The sequence below is a fragment of the Pongo abelii genome, chromosome 8, assembly GCF_028885655.2.
Source record: "Pongo abelii isolate AG06213 chromosome 8, NHGRI_mPonAbe1-v2.0_pri, whole genome shotgun sequence".
NCBI classification, from domain to species: Eukaryota; Metazoa; Chordata; class Mammalia; order Primates; family Hominidae; genus Pongo; species Pongo abelii.
Genome location: NC_071993.2, coordinates 30,769,373 through 30,788,365, shown reverse-complemented (window position 1 = coordinate 30,788,365; position 18,993 = coordinate 30,769,373). Strand labels below are relative to the sequence as shown.

The window sequence follows — 18,993 nt, the reverse complement described above, 5'->3', positions numbered from 1 at the left end:
TCTCACCCAGGCTGGAGTGCAATGGCCTGATCATAGCTCCCTACAGCCTCCAACTCTTGAGCTCAAGAGATCCTCATGCCTTAGCCTCCTAAGTAGCTGGACTATAGGTTCATGTCACCACACCAGCTAATTTTTTTTTTTTTTTTTTGAGACGGAGTCTTGCTCTGTCGCCCAGGCTGGAGTGCAGTGGCGCGATCTTGGCTTACTGCAAGCTCTGCCTCCCAGGTTCACGCCATTCTCCTGCCTCAGCCTCCTGAGTAGCTGGGACTAAGGCGTCCACCACGGCATCTGCCACCGCGCCCGCCACCACGCCCGGCTAATTTTTTGTATTTTTGGTAGAGACGGCGTTTCACTGTGTTAGCCAGGATGGTCTTGATCTCCTGACCTCATGATCCGCCCGCCTCGGCCTCCCAAAGCGCTGGGATTACAGGCGTGAGCCACCGCGCCTGGCCAGTTTTTTATTTTTATAGAGACAGGGTCTTGCTCTGTTGCCCAGGCTGGTTTCAAACTCCTGTCCTCAAGGGGTCCTCCTGCCTTGGCCTCCCAAAGTGCTGGGCTTATAGGTGTGAGCTGGATACCCAGTGGCCCTGGCATGACAACTTTAACTCAGTGACAAAGGTGAGGGGAGAACTGTGGTGATGTGAACAGTGAGGGTGTGAGTTCAGCTGGCTGTTTGCCTCTGAACTCCGCTCCCCATTGACTCATGGCACAGTCCTCCTGGGAGCAGAGCCTGTGAGTACATGGACCACGCTGATTCAGGGAAGCTGTGCTCGGGCCCCTGCTGGCGGAAGCTGACACAGGAGGAGAAGTGTTTTCCCCACCAAGCCAGCAGAACAGTGAAGATTTGACAACTCGGGAAATCCAATGCCTGGTCAGTGCCTGATAGGCGGGAAAGCCAGGTAGGAAGTACAGCTTGCCAGTGGGAAGTTGGGGAAGAGGAGGAAGGGCTGCAAGCAGGAAAGGAGGAGCCATCGGCAACTCAGCAAAAGTCAGTGACTCAGTGGATGAGGGGAGCACCAATGGTCTTGTGCGGCTCCTAGGCAGACAGGTGGGCAGCCAGTGGAGAGCTTGTGAAAAATAGGAGATTTGCAAGATTGCTCAAAAATGCTAGAAAACAAGGCTAAATGAGCCTAGATCCCCATGGTAAGGAGTGTTTCCTTCTGAGAAGGTGAGCGTGCACGCAGCTGCAGTAGGGGCAGATTTGCACACACACACCATTCCTCGCAGTCAAACCCTAATGTTTTCACTTTTCAGACAACCTTGGGTAGTATATTCTCACATAAGAAAACACCCTGTCCTGTTAGGATCAAGTTACTAATCAAGTTTAATCTCCCCCAATTCAAGAAGTCCAATCTGAGAGCAGAAATGTTCTGCTTTAGGGGAACCTTGGAATGACTGAAAATCCAGACACCAAAGAACACTGAGTGGCTGCGCACGATGGCTCAGGCCTGTAATCCCAGCACTTTGAGAGGCCGAGGCGGGATGATCACCTGAGGTCAGGAGTTCGAGACCAGCCTGACCAACATGGAGAAACCCCGTCTTTACTAAAAATACAAAATTAGCAGGGCCTGGTGGTGCATGCCTGTAATCCCAGCTACTAAGGAGGCTGAGGCAGGAGAATCACTTGAACTCGGGAGGTGGAGGTTGTGGTGAGCCAAGATCGCACCATTGCACTCCAGCCTGGCAAAACTCCATCTCAAAAAAAAAAAAAGAACACTGAGCTTCAGAGAGAACTTGAAGTGAAGTTGCTCAGGGATTCTGAAGGGAAAGTGTTATTTTGTAGACAGTCAGGGAGGAGGGAAATGGAGGCCTGGACGGGATAGTGGCTGAAGGACTCAAAACCCATCCATCCTCTCAAGGGCACAGAGACTGGGAGATCTCTTATTTACCCTGGGGTTTTGATGATACTTTTTTCTGAAGTCCTTCTTGACTTTTTGCCTGTCTTTCTGATTTTATTTTAGTCTGCGTCTTGCTGTGCCACCCAGGCTGGAGGGCAGTGGTGATCATAGCTCACTGCAGCCTCAAACTCTTGGACTCAAGCAATCTTCCTGTCTCAGCCTCTCATGTAGCTGGGACTACAGGAGCATGAATCTGAGCCCAGGTAATTTTATTTTGTCTTGGTAGAGACAGGGTCTTGGTCTGCTGCCCAGGCTGGTCTCGAACTTCTGGCCTCAAGCAATCCTCCTGCTTTGGCCTCCCAAAGTGCTGGAATTACAGGCATGAGCCACTGCGCTCATCCTGTTTAGCGAGAGTAACATAATGAAATTCATGTGCTCATCCCCCAGCTTCAGAAATAAAGCATGACACGTACAACTGAAGCCTCTATATACCTTGCCCACGGTTTATGTCCCACTCTCTTCCCAAAGGCAGCCACTATCCTGAATTTCATCTTTGTCATTCTCAGCCACATCAGACTTTCCTGTATGTATGTGTATATATAGAACTAGATCTATACAATTTGTTCATGTGTTTGAACATTGCATACATTATATATATAGTGCGTATCCTTTGCTCTTTACCTCTTTCCACATTTTGTTTGTGATTTTTACCCATGTTCATTCATTTCCACTGCTGTATGATAGTCTATGGTGTTGCTCAACCAGAATTTCTTTAAATACATTCTCTTCTTTGGGAACTTTTAGGTTGCTGCCCTTTTTTCTTTCTTCCTTCTTTTTTTAGTTATCATACACAAGGCTGGTTGGAACGTTCCTGTCGATGTTTCTTGATGTACATAAGAAAGAAGTTTTTTGTTATTGTTTGTTTGTTTTTTGTGGGGGGTGGTTTGAGACAGAGTCTCACTCTGTCACCCACGCTGGAGTGCAGTGGCACAATCTCGGCTCACTGCAACCTCCGCCTCCCGGGTTCAAGTGATTCTCATGCCTCAGCCTCCCGAGGAACTGAGATTACAGGTGCATGCCACCACACCTGGCTAATTTTTGTATTTTTAGTAGAGACGGGCTTTCGCCATGTTAGCCAGGCTGGTCTTGAACTCCTGGCCTCACGTGATCCGCCCGCCTTGGCCTCCCAAAGTGCTGGGATTACAAGTGTGAGCCACTGTGCCCAGCCTAAAGAAGTTTTTCTAGAGCATATACCTAGGAGTGTAGTTGCTGGCTCAACTTGGTGAGATATTTCCAAATTGCTTTCCAATGAGGTTTACCAATTTGCTCTCCTATCAGCAAGATATGATTCTGCATCCTCCATAACATTTGCTTTGGTTTTATGAGGCTTCTTTCTATTAAAAAAAAAAGCGGGTTTTTTTTTCTAAGCAAAACTTTCAAGTGCAGCAAAATTCAAAACTACAAAAGGACAGAATGTGAGAGTTCTATGACCCTGGTCTCCAGGCAGCCCATTTGCAGTTTGGAGCACCATTTTCTAATGGATCCTTCCATGGGCATTTTATGTGGACACAGGCAAATGTGTGTGTGTGTGTGTGAGCATGTTTGTGTGGATGTGTGCGCATGTTTGTGTGGATGTGTGCGCATGTTTGTGTGGATGTGTGCATATGTATGTATCCTTTTTTGTTTGTTTTTTGAATACAGAGCTTCCTCAGTCTTTTGATTTGGTTTGTTTCTTAAATCATTCACTGTTATTTGACTATTTTTTATATCAGAATAATAAATTTTTTGTGAAATATATCATGCGTAATAGAATAGAAAACATGTATGTACCAACAGGAGAAGAATAAAATTAATCCCTGCATACTCTTCTCTCTGGCTCAGAAGGAGGATCACGTCTGTAGCTTAGAAGCACCCTTTGATACTTTTCTCTAAGACAGCTGCTAGCCTCCACCTTCAGGAAATCCCTCTCCAGACTTCTGTGTTAGTGATTCCTTTGCTTTTCTTTATAGATTTCCAACTCATGTTTGTATCCTCAAAAAATGCATCGCTCCGTTTTGACTGAGTAGCAAACAAGTAAATTGCTGCTAGGTTCCTGGGAGAAGAAATTCAACTGAATCTCTGGGTTTAGATTCCCTGGATGTGTAAGAGCGTCCCTTCTGGAAAGGTCAGGGACAAGGCCATTGTTGAAACCTGGAAACATGGGAGCACATCACTGAGGCATCCATTTGTGGAGCAGGATCTGGGTTCAGCAGTGACTGGTCAGGCAAGTAGGCTACCCAGAACTTCCTGGGTCTAAATTTACCATAATCTACCTCCAGTTCCCAAGAGTAGGTCAAAGAACATTTCTGTGAGGGTGAAATGAGGATTCTCAGCTGATCCAAGAGGCAGGTCATGGAGGGGAAAGAAGAAACCTCGGTACCAGGACAAGATAAGATAACATAAATATATATGTTATACATATTCAAGTTTTAAATTATATGTAAAACTTTAAAAATTTTAACGTATGTTTTATATATATTTAAAGTTTTTAATTATATATAAAAGTGTTTTTCTTTCTGAATGGTCTCTATTTTCTCCAAGTTGATTCTTTTCTGTTTGTTTCAGTCTTCTCAGCTGTGTGCTAATTCTCAGCCTGCACAGTTTAAGAGCTGAGAAGGCCAGATGCAGTAGCTCACTCCTGTAATCCCAGAACTCTGGGAGGCCGAGATAGGCGGATCACCTGAGGTCAGGAGTTTGAGACCAGCCTGACCAACATGGTGAAACCCCATCTCTACTAAAAATACAAAAAAATTAGCCGGGCGTGGTGGTGTGCACCTGTAGTCGCAGCTACTCTACTCGGGAGGCTGAAGCAGGAGAATCGCTTGAACCTGGGAGGCGGAGGTTGCAGTGAGCTGAGATTGGGCCACTGCACTCCAGCTTGTGAACAGCGCGACACTTCGTCTCACAAAAAAAAAAAAAAAAAAAAAAAATGCTGAGGAATATAACAAAACTGATTGGAAGTTCTGAGTTCATGATTGGGACTTGGTGACTTTCACACTAGAGTGTGATGTGTGCAGACATTTGTTGGGGGACCCCTTAATGTCAGTGTCTTAAGATATTGGTAAGATTCTCCTGAGGCTGTTATAATCTCCTGGCTGAAGAGGATGGGTCTGACCTCCAGCATGCTGGCAGTTGAGTGGCAGAAAAGGGCTGGATGTCTGCATTAAGCATTGAGTACACGTACCGTACCTGTGCCCTCCACTGTGACTGGCAACCCCCGGTCCCCTGACCTTCTGTCTTAGCCACTCCAGAGAGGCAAGGAAGAAGTAGAAAATACCAAGGGTGTAGAATCAATGTGAAGATTTCGAGAAGAATTGCTTCTCTAGCAGCTTTTACCCTGTTCTCCTTTGTCATCTTCTTTATCCAAATTCTAACTTTGTAATATCTGGACCTCCCGTATTTTATTTCAATTCTACTTTTAGGTTGGAAGTAGTTTTTGGTGTTCATGTATTTCTTGTAGTCCCATGTCAGATGCAAGCAATAGAAGCAAACTCGTGCTACCAATGTTTTGTTTTCCTGCTTCTTAAAAAAAGCCACAAGTTCATTCGGTCCATTTTTCTTGTTGCAGGCAAAGTGTTGTTGCAGGAAACATGATATGTATTTCGGGACTTTTAATAGATCAGCATCACGTTTCTGGTCTTAATAGCTACATCCATCAGCTTAAGCTAGATTACGTTGCAATAATACATGTCCTCTAAAATCCTAGTGCCTTAACAACATCAAATATTTATTTCTTGCTCATATATGTATGGGCAGTGGGTCAGATTTCACTCTGCCTTTTTTGTTGTTGTTGTTCTGCAATACAGGCTGAAGGAACAGCCTCTGTCTTAGTCTTGTGGAACAAAGCAATGGCAGAATCATGCAACTCCCAGAACACTGATGGGTCTTAACACATCTGTTCAGGCATTGTATAAATTCCACCGGACAAAGAAAGCCACGCGGCAAACCCTGCCCTCAATGGGCAAGATGTGTACTCCTCCCCCCAGGTGGGGTGCCAGGGAGGGGCCCCCTTGGGGTTAGCCTAGTAGAGAGGAGGAACAAATATTTGGAATAAATAATGCAATCCACCACAGTTATTATTGTTGTTTGTCTGCTTGTTTTTCTACCATGACTCAAATACAAGCTTTTAAAATTTTAGTAGTTAAACTGACTAATCCCAAACTGGGATTTATCTTTGTTTTTTTTGAGATGGAGTCTCGATTTGTCACCCAGGCTGGAGTGCAGTGGTGCGATCTCTGCTCACTGCAACCTCTGCCTCCCAGGTTCAAGCGATTCTCCTGCCTCAGCCTCCCGAGTAGCTGGGATTACAGGCACGCACCAACATGCCTGGCTAATTTTTGTATTTTTAGTACAGACAGAGTTTCACCATGTTGACCAGGGTGGTCTTGAACTCCTGACCTCAGGTGATCCACCTACCTTGGCCTCCCAAAGTGCTGGGATTACAGGCATGAGCCACCACACCCAGCCCGGATTTATCTTTTTCATGCTATAATTTTCCAAGGTAAGAAGTTATTATCTAATATCTCTGTCCTCACTGTCTCTGTCTCTGTAGTGAGCACGTGGCCTGGATACTCAAAAGACAACTGACACTTGTGTTAGCTTCTTAACCATTGCATTTCGTGACCTGTCAGCCTTCCATCCCAGGACATAAAGGAGGTTCCCACTGCTGCTCGTCCTTCCAAGGCACCCATGTCACTCTCAAAAGCCCGCTCTTCCCTTGGAGTTCTTCTAAATAGAGCCCCACTGCTGCTGCTGAATGAGCTCCTAGAAATGCTTTGTATTTGTTTTTTATTTAGGTATTTATTTATTATTTTGTAGAGACAAGGTCTCACTATGTTGCCAAGGCTGGTGTCAAACTCCTGAACTTAAGCTATCCACCTGCCTCGGCCTCTCCAAGTGCTGGGATTACAGGCTTGGGCCACTGTTCCGGGCCTTGCTTTGGATACAGTCTCATTTCCACCAAAGTCCTGGTATCTACTGGCTTCCATCCTTAGGGTCCTATGAGATCCCTGCTTCTCATTTTACTCATGTATATATCCTCACGAGAGAACCCTGCTGCTTGAAGAAACTTGAGAGAATATGTTCTAGCAAGCAGAAAAATCAAACATACTTCTTGTCTCTAAATAGTCTATATTTGAACACAAGGTAGGTACTGGATCCTTCCTGTTCTCTAGCTGCTGAGTAGGCATGATTAATTTGCTTTACAGTTTTAGGAACAATAATTAGCTCATGATTCATGCTGAAGAAAACATTCCTATCTCTTAGGCTTTATAAGGGTTTATTTCAACTTTCCTTATTGTTTATGTTGAGAGTTCCAAGATCCACTGGCTTCGTGAATTCTGCAAAAAATCCACTGTCTAAACAAACAGCACCTTTCACTGGGTCTGTCGGATACAGACTATTTATTTTTGTGTAAAAGTGACCAACATCAAGTTACACATTTGTTCCAGATGTTGCACCCAAAAAAGCTAAACTAGCCAGTGTGTAAACAGTGTCACCTCGGCTCTGGAAGTGAGAAAGCTGAAGCCTCCACATGCCTGAAGAACAATGATGCTCAGGCCAAGGGCTGGGACATTGACGGCTGTTGTGTTTTGTGGTTAAGTGTGGCCACTGTGAACATCTGGCCCATCCAGATACTCAAATTGGTCACACGCTCAGCTAGCAGTGATCTGCCGGTATGTGGGTCTGTATTGCATTACTTTGCATGTGGATGTGTCAGGGTAAGTCATAGAATTGGGGTTGCTAGAAAAACAGTTCTTCACCTGGACTCGAGCAAGGGAGGAGGAGCCTGTGGCCATCACTAAGGGGCCTCACGCACATTCCCTTTCTCCGGGAGCACACTTAGAATGGCACTGCCCTCTCACCTGGAGCTCAGGTGGGGAATAGGACTTGCTTTTGCCAATGAAATGTAAGTGAAAGCCTCAAGTGCTGGTGTGCCCTTTGCCACGACGCCTTCTCCTGGCACAGTGATGATAGACATACAGGTCAAGGTGGCCCCTGAACCTCGGATCTCAAGAGTGAAAGCAGGCACGGATGGTCTGTACTGGACGTGTGGTGTGATCAAGAAATTAGCTTCGTTATGTTAAACCAGTGAGAGTCTGTGGTTATTTATTACTGTGGGTTAACTCAGACAATCTTGGCCAGTGAAATAACCTGGTGACTAACAATCCAAGCTTTTTCTAACTCTGTTGCAAAACTCAGAAGCCATGAGAGAGAAAATATAAATTTGACTACTTTTGTTTTTTTTTTTTGAGATAGAGTCTTGCTCTGTTGCCCAGGCTAGAGTGCAGTGATACGATCTCGGCTCACTGCAACCTCTGCCTCCTGCGTTCAAGCGATTCTCCTGCCTCACCCTCCTGAGTAGCTGGGATTACAGGCATCTGCCACCATGCCTGGCTAATTTTTGTATTTTTTAGTAGAGACAGAGTTTCACCATATTGGTATGTTGGTCAGGCTGGTCTCGAACTCCTGACCTCAGGTAATCCATCAGCCTCGGCCTCCCAAAGTGCTGGGATTACAGGTGTGAGCTACCGCACCCAGCCTAAATTTGACTACATTTTTTAAAAGTCAGATTTTTTCCAAATGGTAAGAATCTCCACACTCAAAGCAAAGGGGAAATAATAAACAGGAAAAAATATTTGCAACTCAGAGCAAAGAAAGGGCTTATTCCTCTAGGGTACATAGAGCACCTACAAACTGAGAAGACCAAAGGCTCACAGAAAAACAGGAAAATGATGAATGGACAGAAAAGAAAATCAAAAAGTGTCTCTTAAACACATGAAAATGAAGCCTAATGTTACTTCTAAGATAAATGAAAACAGGCCAGTTGTGGTGGCTCATGCCTGTAATCCCAGTACTTTGGGAGGACAAGATGAGAGGATTGCTTGAACCCAGGAATTCAAGACCAGCCTGCACATCATAGTGAGACCCCTTTCTCTAAAAATGGTAATAATAAAATAGAAAATAAAAAACCAAAACTATGCTGATGACAATTTTTCAACTAAGAAATGGGAAAAGATTTAAAAAAAAACCAAAAACACCTCAATACTACTCAGGTGAGGGTGTGGGGGAGTAGGCTCTCTCCTACATTGCTGGTGGGAGTGCAAATGGGTAAAACTTAATTGAACAAAAATGTTGCATATCTATAAAAATTTTAAATGCATTACCCTGAGTTGTCAATTTGCTCCTAAGAATTTACCTTATGGATTGCACTCTTCTATGCAAAATGCTGTATTGTTTAGAATGCCAAAGCTTGGAAACAACCACTAAAATGTACATTTCATGAAGGTGGGGATTATTTCTTTGTGTGCTTGTTTTGTTTGCTATTATGTCCCAATGTGTAGAACCAAATTAGCAGAGGCTGGGAAGGGAAGGAGGAAGAGGGTATGAAGGGAAGTTGGTTAAGGGGTACAAAAATAGTTATAATGGTTAGGTGCCAAGGCTCATGCCTGTGATCCTGGAACTTTGGAAGCCAAGGCAGGAAGATTACTTGAGGTCAGGAGTTCAGGACCAACTTGGGCAACACAGTGGGATACCATCTCTACAAATATTCTTTTTTTAATTAGTTAGGCATGGTGATAATGTGTCTGTAGTCCTAGCTATGATGGAGGCTGAGGCTGGAGGATCGCTTGAGCCCAGGAGTTTGAGGCTACAGTGAGCTATGATGACACTACTACACTCCAGCCTGGGCAACAAAGTGAGACCTTGTCTCTAAAATAAAAATAAATTTAAAAATACTTAGTTAGAAGGATTAAGTTCTAGTATTCAATAGTACAGTAGGGAAATTACAGTTAACAATAATTTATTGTACACTTCAATATAGCTAGAAGAGAAGAATTGTAAGTTTCCCAACACAAACAAAAGGCAAACGTGTGAGATGATGCATATCCCAATTACCCTGATTTGATCATTACACCTTGTATATATGTACAAAATATTACATGTACCCCCAAAAGATGTACAACTATGATATATCAATAAATTAAAAATACCATATATTAACTAATTACTTCAAAAATGAAAAAGAATAATGTTAGGCCATCAATAAATGTCTGTTGAATGGATTAACGATTTTTGTTAAGTGAAAAAAACAAAATGCAAAACAGTATGAATTTTATACTACTGTTTGTGTTCAAACTGTTAGAAATTCTACAGGACAAACAAATTGGTTTCTTTAACAAATAAATTGCAAGGAATTAAAAAAAGAGAAGTAGAGGAAGAATCTACAGATTAAGAGAGACTTAAAAGACCTATCAACAATTGCATCCTGTGGACCTTACCTGAGTCCTGATTCAGATAAACAAACTGTAAAAAAAAAAATTACATGTATGAGGCAATTGGAAATTTGTATACTGACTAGATATTTGATGATCGTAAGGAATTATTGTAAATTTTCAGGGGTCATTATTGTATTTAGGTTCTGTTTTAAAAGTCTCCATCTTTTCACTATATACACAAATATTGATAGATGAAATGCTATGATATCTGGGAGGAGACTATGGGCTGTGGATGAAATAAAATCATTCTGAATTTGATACTTGTAGCAGGTGATGGGAACATGAAGGTCCCATTGTAGGATCCTGTTCACTTATTTATTTATCTATCTTTGAGAAGGGATCTCACCGTGTCGCCAGGCTGGAGTGCAGTGGCATGATCTTGGGTCACTGCAACCTCAGTCTCCCCGGCTCAAGAGATCCTCCTGCCTCGGCCTCCCGAGTATCTGGGACCACACAGGCATGCACCACCATACACAGCTAATTTTTCATAATTTTTGTAGAGATGGGGACTCGCCATGGTGCTTAGACTGATCTCGAGCTCCTGGGCTCAAGCGATCTGCCTGCCTTGGCCTCCCAGGGTGCTGGGATTACAGGCATACACCACCACACGGGCTGATTCTGTTCACTTTTCTATATGTTTAACATTTTCCACAGCAAAAAGTTGACAAAAGGATACACACAGACATGCAGACACACACACACACACACACACACACACTCCTCCACTGACTTGTCTATGTACACAGTATCTCTAGAAAAATCCCTAAGCAGCTCATTATGTTGGTTGCCTTTAGGGACAGAAACTGTGTGGTTCTGTGTAGGTGGGAGCTTTTATAGTAAACCTATATATACTTTTTGAATTTTGAACACTGTGAATGTATAATCTATTTAAAAAATTAAGTTAAAGTACAATATTTTAATCCAGGTCTTGGCGTCAGACAACCTGAGATGGTGCCCAAACTCCACTATTATTAGCTCTGTGACCTCAGGCCAATGTCTCAAGTCTCTCGGCCTAAATTCCCCTTCTATAAGATGAGGATAATAGATGGGGAATGTCAGACACTTAGCATAATGCCCAAGACATGGTAAACTCCTAATAAATTCAGGCCTTTTCATTTGTATCACCTTGAGTCAGGAACAGCAGGAAGCAAGGAGAGGAAATGAGAGTGAGAAGCTCCTTGGCTTGGGCTGAAAGCTTAAAGAGAGAGAACTGCTTGTTTGTTTTTGGGTGTTCGGATAGTCTTGCCTTGATTAATATCAGCTGCGTGAGAGGAGACAGACTTATTTATCTTAGAGAAGATGACTTTGGTGGGTACCCTGTTTGATTTTCATATGCCTTTATTTTAAAATTGTGGTTTGAGGCCTGCTTCAGGAATTGGAAACAGCTGGGGCCCCGTGAACCTCTGCGTGGTTCTGCCTTGGGCAATTCTTACCTCTCTGCGCCACTAGATCATCTTCATCTGGAAAATGCGTGAGTGAGTCAGATGACAGTCCAGGACCCTCCACCTCTAACACACAGTGATACAGTTAACATCTCCTAGTTACTTCCCAGAAATATTCCCATATCTGGTTCCAGGGTTCTCTGGGGGGCACTTGGAGTTCATTCATTCATTCAATCATTCATTCAACAAACACATGCCAGCACCGTTCTAGATGCTGAAAATTCAACAGTGAAATAAAACCTATATGTTGTCTGCTCTCATGGAGCTTACATTCTAGTAGTGGAAGATAAATAACAAATAAGTGAACCCACCAGCAATCAACAAGTGTTTAACTGCTTCAGATGATCACATGTACTATTAGGAAAATGAAATAGGACAGTGGCATAGAGAACTATAGGGTGGTCAGCAAAGTTTTCATCCTAGGGGAAAATATTAAGCTAAGACCTCAAAGATAAGGCATGAGTCACGCAAAAATCTGGAAGAAGTCGTTTAGAAAAATGCAACTCAAATGGAAAATAAATGCCTTCTGCTATACCTCCCGCAGTGTCTACTTTTTTAGGAAACCCACTTTTCACGTTCCAATCCACTCCCCCAGCCTACAGAAGGGCTACATTCTAGGAGATGTTTATTACTCTAAAAAATAATTCATCCTGAGGTTCTTTTGTGAACTTCTCTGGTGATTTGATTTTCGGAAATGCAAACACTATATTCAGATGATAGATCGATTTGGTAATAAAGGCCTTATTTTATTCCGCAGACTATCATAACAAATACTAAAAATTGTGAAAGACCCTAAGAATAGTATTTAATTTACAAGAAGAAAAGAAGAGTCTTTGGAATTTGCTTTTTCTTTTATCTTATATTGTCTTATCTGTTATTTTTCTTCAAGTGCCCATGCCCTCAGAATCTTCACAGAGGAGAGAATGACAAGTCTCTGTTCCTTGATACCTTATCAGCTCCAGGTCACTTGGCTATTCTCCAGGCAGTTGTTTTATGGGACAGAAACATGCACAGGATGGAGCGAGGCTACAGTAACCAAGCGCAAAACTCTTTCTAAGTAAACTCATTCCCTTTTCATTCACCCAAGTGCTTGCTTTCATAGAACTTTTTAATTAAAATGTGCACATAGGCTGGGTATGGTGGTTCACGCCTGTAATTCCAGCACTTTGGGAGGCCGGCATGGGAAAATTGCCTGAGCCCAGGAGTTCAAGACCAGCTTGGGCAACACAGAGAGACCCCATCTCCATTTTTTTTTTTAATCAAAAAAAATGTGTATATATGTTCTGCTGACGTTTAAGAAAAGACCTAGCGAATGAAGATCAGTTGAATTCAACCACTGGTGCTTAGCACTATAAAGGTGACCCCCCCAGTCACACACAGCATTGATGCTCCACTCCAGGCATCAGGATTCAGTCACCACTTGGTGACACATGCAAGCTACACTCACTTATCAATTGATAAACAGTATTGTCAGAGCCAATGGCTCATTAGGCATGGTGGGGACAGAGTCTAGGGCTCACAATACTTTCAGACACCCACAAAATGTTTTACTTTCTTTTAAAGTCAGAGGAGAAAATGTTCTAATATATACTGTTGATATATTTATCTTTATACAAACATAACCTTAAAATATAATTTTAATTTTTTTTTAATGGAGGAAAGGCCTCTGAAGACAAAAGAGCCCAGGGCCCTGATATTATCCAGGGTTCATGACTAATAATGTAAGAATAAGGTTATACCACATTTATTATCTATGATCAGGAGCGGGTGTGTTAGAGGCAGAAAAATTTAAACAGGTTAAGTGAAACAAAAGTCACATTGGGAGAAACAATTTGCCGTATGATGAAAGTCTTGCTTCTGACTTGTTTTTTTTTTTTTTTTTTTTTTGAAATGGAGCTTTGCTCTTGTTGTCCAGGCTGGAGTGCAATGGTGCGATCTCGGCTCACGCAACCTCTGCCTCCTGGCAGGTTCAAGTGATTCTCCTGTCTCAGCCTCCCAAGTAGCTGGGATTATAGGTGCATGCCACCACACTGGGCTAATTTTTGTATTTTTAGTAGAGACAGGGTTTCATCATATTGGTCAGGCTGGTCTGGAGCTCCTGACCTCAGGTGATCCACCCACCTTAGCCTCCCAAAGTGCTGGGATTACAAGCATGAGCCACCGAGGCCCTTACTTGGCTTTTTGATCCACTCCATCATTGTCTCCCCTCCCTTGTTTGACATCACTGGTGTCACTTCGGTCATCCTCTTTGTCACACAGCCATAAGGAGGCACGGATAGTTCAGTGGTAGAATTCTCACCTGATGCGTAGCCATTGGGAATAAGTGAGAAAATGGAAGTCAAATAAGTAGCCTATGACCTGAAACACAGCAAGTGCTTAGGAAATCATCTTCCTTTCTCCTGGCCCCTCATCCTTCCTCACTCCATTTCCATCCTCCTTTCTTTTCACTTTCTGCCTCATTCTCTCCCTTTTTCCTACCCACTTTCTTCTTCCCTCCCTCCGAGTTTCCTGCCTTCCCTTTTCTCTGGTATCATGCCTTTCCTTGCACCATGCCAAGGATGGAGCCAGAAATAACACTGAAAGCAGAAACTCAAGCCTTGGAATTGCAAGGTACATGCAAAGGAATTTTTTGTGATACGCCTGCCTTTCCCAAAGGACTCATCTGTTTTTCTTTCTTTCTTTTTTTTTTTTAGACAGAGTCTTGCTCTTTCGCCCAGGATGGAGTGCAGTGGCGCGATCTCAGTTCACTGCAACCTCTGCCTCCCAGGTTCAAGCGATTCTCCTGCTTCAGCCTCCCAAGTGGCTGGGATTACAGGTGCCGCCCACCACGCCCAGCTAATTTTTGTATTTTACTAGAGACAGGGTTTCACCATGTTGGCCAGGCTAGTCTCAAACTCCTGACCTCAGGTGATCCACCCACCTCAGCCTCCCAAAGTGCTGGGATTACAGGCATGAACCACCACGCCAAGCTTGTCCTCTTACATGCAAGGCAGTGTGTGTGTGTGTGTGTGTGTGTGCACGTGTGTGTGTGTGTGTGTGCACGTGTGTGTGTGTGCACGTGTGTGTGTGTGTGTGTGTGTGTGTGAAGCCACCTGCTTTAGTTTCTCAAGAAGTCTTGCCACAAATTTTGTATGTCTCCACACTGCTTCCCTTAGAAATATCCTAAAAATATATTTCTGTGGCTTGACAGCAAGTTGAGAAACATGACAGCCAAGGACACTGAATTAATTTAAGTCATAAAAGTTTAATCGCCATGAGATTTGCTCTTGAGACCATAAAACTGTAGTCAATGAAAAATAGCAATTGACTACAAGCATGGGGGTAAATAAATTATTTTTTTCATTTTGCTCCAATCTTGGGTGCAGAGTGGGCAGCATATTACCTTTGTTGCAAAACTTCGAGTTTGCAAATAAACATGATTTAGACTTTAAAAGAAAATGGAGTGGGGCAAAAGTTGGCTGCATGCAAAAGAAGGTCCTTGCTAAGATTTTCAGCTGCTAGATTTATGACAGTTCTGAAAGGCTGGAAAGTTGAACCATATTTAAACACTGACTCTGCCACTTGCTACAGGGGCCAGGCCCTGACCTCATCTAGAATAGTGATAATTCTGGAATTTTAGTTATCTCTACTCCAAAAGAGCACAATGATCTCAATAGAGAAGCTTTAGCCTGTCCGTTATTATGCCTAACATGGGATATAAGGTGTGTAAGGTACAAAATAAACACAGTTTATAATAATAATACTTTGAAAAACATTTTATTTATTATAAATATATAAAGCAATTAAGGATTACACTGGTTTCTAATTACCTATGTATCATTATTTGTGTAAAATATCTGCTTACTTGAAAATGGAAAAACACAAAAATACAAGGAGAGGTTAAAATAGGTGAAGCATAAGGAATTTTTTAGGATGGTGAAACTATTCTATAATGTTGGATCTGTTACATGATGCATTTGTCAAAACCCATAGAATATTACCGCAGAAAGAGTTAACCTTAATCTATGCAAATTAAAAAATTATTTAGGAAGCTAGAGGATCCCAGGATGGAATGAAGACTATGACAAAAGACGGACTGCATTACAAACATAGGATACACCCTCACTAGAGGAGGTGGGGAGAGAAGGTGCTGATTAGGTGAAGTCACTTGGGGAATGAATGCTGACTCTAGGACCAGTGGGAAAAGGCACTGAGTGCCCATCAGCATTGTACTTTTTTGTTTTTTGTTTTTTGTTTTGAGACGGAGTCTCACTCTGTCGCCTAGGCTGGAGTGCAGTGGTGCAATCTCCGCTCACTGCAAGCTCTGCCTCCGGGGTTCATGCCATTCTCCTGCCTCAGCCTCCCGAGTAGCTGGGACTACAGGTGTCCACCACCGCGCTCGGCTAATTTTTTGTATTTTTAGTAGAGATGGGGTTTCACCATGGTCTCGATCTCCTTGACCTTGTGATCCACCTGCCTCGGCCTCCCAAAGTGCTGACATTACAGGCATGAGCCATTGTGCCTGGCCAGCGTTATACCTTGGCTGGTAAGATTGCTGCCATGGGGATATGGTTTCACAATTTCAAATCCACTAGTCTAGTTACTAAGTCAAGTCTACTGGACTTGAACAATGAAGTAATGTATGGCAGGTGGCAGGAGTCAGGTGTCTTACTGTTGGATTGCAGGGTTACAGACAAGCAAGAAGAGCAAGCTGGAGGGCCAGGTGCAGTGGCTCACATATGTAATTACAGCATGCTGGGAGGCTGAGGCAGGTAGACTGCTTGAGCCCAGGAGTTCAAGACCAGCCTAGGCAACATAGCAATATCCCATCTCTGTTAAAAAAAAAAACAAAAAAGAGAGAGAGAGAGAAGGCTGGAATAATCCATGCAGTGCCAAGTTAGAGATGGAGCCATCAATGTGAACTCATGTTTAGCTTAATTCAGATACAGATGGCTACCTACATGGGTTAGTACACACACATATTTCTTTGCCATCTGCTGAGCGAGCCTAGAAGGAATGACAACCCAGTAACAACACACACACCCAGCACCTAGATTGTGGTTTCTAACACCATTCTCTGATAGAAGGGACCAGGGTGTTTTGAAGAAATGGCTGTTTCTAGAGAATATACAAGAAGAGCCAACATCTTAGAGTGCCAGAAAGTAAGAATGGGCTCCAAACCAAAACAAAAGCAATAAACACCCCCACCCTGCAACAAAAAAACAAACAAACACATGAACAAAACACACGCATGGAGTGAAGACACTGGAGCCAACTGAAGGAGCTCACAAGCACCAAAGCTGATGTACTTTAGGCAACAAAATAATTAACATACTGATATTTATAAATATTTATACAAAGTATAACATAAATGTCCACAAGCCCATGCTGATACACATTCATGATCAAATTAGAAAAAAAAAAAGAGGAGGCCGGGTGTGGTGGCTCAAGCCTGTAATCCCAGCACTTTGGGAGGTCCAGGCAGGCAAATCACGAGGTCAGGAGTTCGAGACCAGCCTGGCCAATATGGTGAAACCCTGTCTCTACTAAAAATACAAAAATCAGCCTGGCGTGGTGGCGTGTGCCTGAAATCCCAGCTACTCGGTAGGCTGAGGCAGGAGAATTGCTTGAACTCGGGAGGCGGAAGTTGCAGTGAGCTGAGATTGTGCCACTGCACTCCACCCTGGGCAACAGAGCAAGACTCTGTCTTGAAAAAAAAAAAAAAGAAAGAAAAAAAATGGGAGAGTATAAACATATCTCCCATGCAGAAAAGTTTCAAATAAGTAGATAGTGTCTTCTCAAGGGGGAAGAGCCTAACTTTCCATGCCTTAAGTGTGAGTCATGCATGGGGACTTCCAGAGTATAGGAGGGAAAGGACATAGGGGAGAGTAACTTCACAGATGGGAAACTGATGAGCTCTACCTTCCCAGGTGATCAAGGTCAACAGCCACATGAATGGAGTTGATGGCATGTGCCCTTGAAATGATGTGATGAGAACGGCACTTTACCTCTTTCGTCTTCCTGCTCCAAAACCATAACCCCTGTCCACAAGCAAAACATCAAACTAAGCCAAATTGAAGAGCATTGCTTAAAATACTTGACCTGTACTCCTCAAAGCTGTCAAAGTCATTGAAAACGAGGAAAGTTTAAATAACCATCACAGTCAAGAAGAGCCTAAGGAGACACGATGACTAAATGCCGTGCAGTCTCCTGGGTGAGATCCTGGAGCAGAAAGAGGACATAGGGCCAGGCGCGGTGGCTCATGCCTGTAATCCCAGCACTTTGGGAGGCTGAGGTGGGCGGATAGCTTGAGCTCAGGAGTTTGAAACCAGCCTGGACAACATCGAAAAACCCTGTCTCTACCAAAAATACCAAAAAAAATTAGCTGAGCGTGGTGGTGTGTGCCTGTAGTCCCAGCTACTCAGGTGACTGAGGTAGGAGGATCACTTGAGCCTGGGGAGTAGGGTGAGGCTGCAGTGAGCCAAAACTGCACCACTGAGCTCCAGCCTAGGCAACAGAGCGAGACATTGTCTCAAAAAAAAAAAAAAAAAAAAAAAAAAAAAGGCACCTAGGCCTGTAATCCTATCTCTTCGGGAGGCTGAAGCAGGAAGATCACTCAAGCCCAGGAGTTCGAGGCCATCCTGGGCAACATAGCAACATGCCATCTCTACAAAAAATGAAATACAAAAATTAGCTGAGCATAGTGGCGTGCACTCATAGTCCCAACTACTTGCTGGGCTGAGGTGGGAGGATCTCTTGAATCAAAGAGTTTGAGACTGCAGTGAGCTATGATTGCGCCACTGCACTCTGTAACCTGGGTGACAGAGTTAGACCCTATCTCTGAAAATAAAAAATAACTAAATAAATAAATGTTCCTGTCAAAACAAAAACAAAAAAACAAGGATACAGTTTATCAGTTCTCTCTCCAAAAAGAAAACAGAAATTCACCTGCCTGCTCCCTTCTTTTAATGCTTTACATGGGTCCCTCCCTGATGAGGGCACTGGTGGTTCTCACCATCTCACCATGCTTTTCTTTCTGGGATGTCTCCTCCAGCCCATGGATCTACAGTAACTCCTATTCAATTATAAATGACCTTTGTTCCATGAATTTCTGAGATTTGCACAGCACAAAGTATCTTCTGACTGAGTTATTTGTGATGCATCCATGGGTGCCCCCTGCCACCATGCCATCCCTATCTCATCGTCAAAGCCACCATGACCTCACTGGCCAGCAGGCAGAGTGCACCACTGCCACACACACCACACCATCGCGGATTGTTCCTCGCTGAGCACAATGGCCCGATTTCTTGAATGGATAATCATACAGATGTCCTCTTAGTGCGGTTTTATGTTTGGACGCTTCTAGTGTCTGAACCTTGCAGTGGCTGCAAATGACTTCCTCTCACATCTAAGGGGAAG

General features: G+C 43.4%; 1 long non-coding RNA gene across 1 annotated transcript; it reads left to right on the top strand.

Moving 5' to 3' along the window:
- The first annotated feature begins 526 nt into the window (after positions 1-526).
- LOC134762001 (uncharacterized) lies at positions 527-18,778 on the top strand. Its single transcript, XR_010141438.1, has 3 exons — positions 527-899; positions 1,962-2,101; positions 17,505-18,778. It is a non-coding gene; the product is annotated as an uncharacterized LOC134762001 (long non-coding RNA).
- Positions 18,779-18,993: the final 215 nt, after the last annotated feature.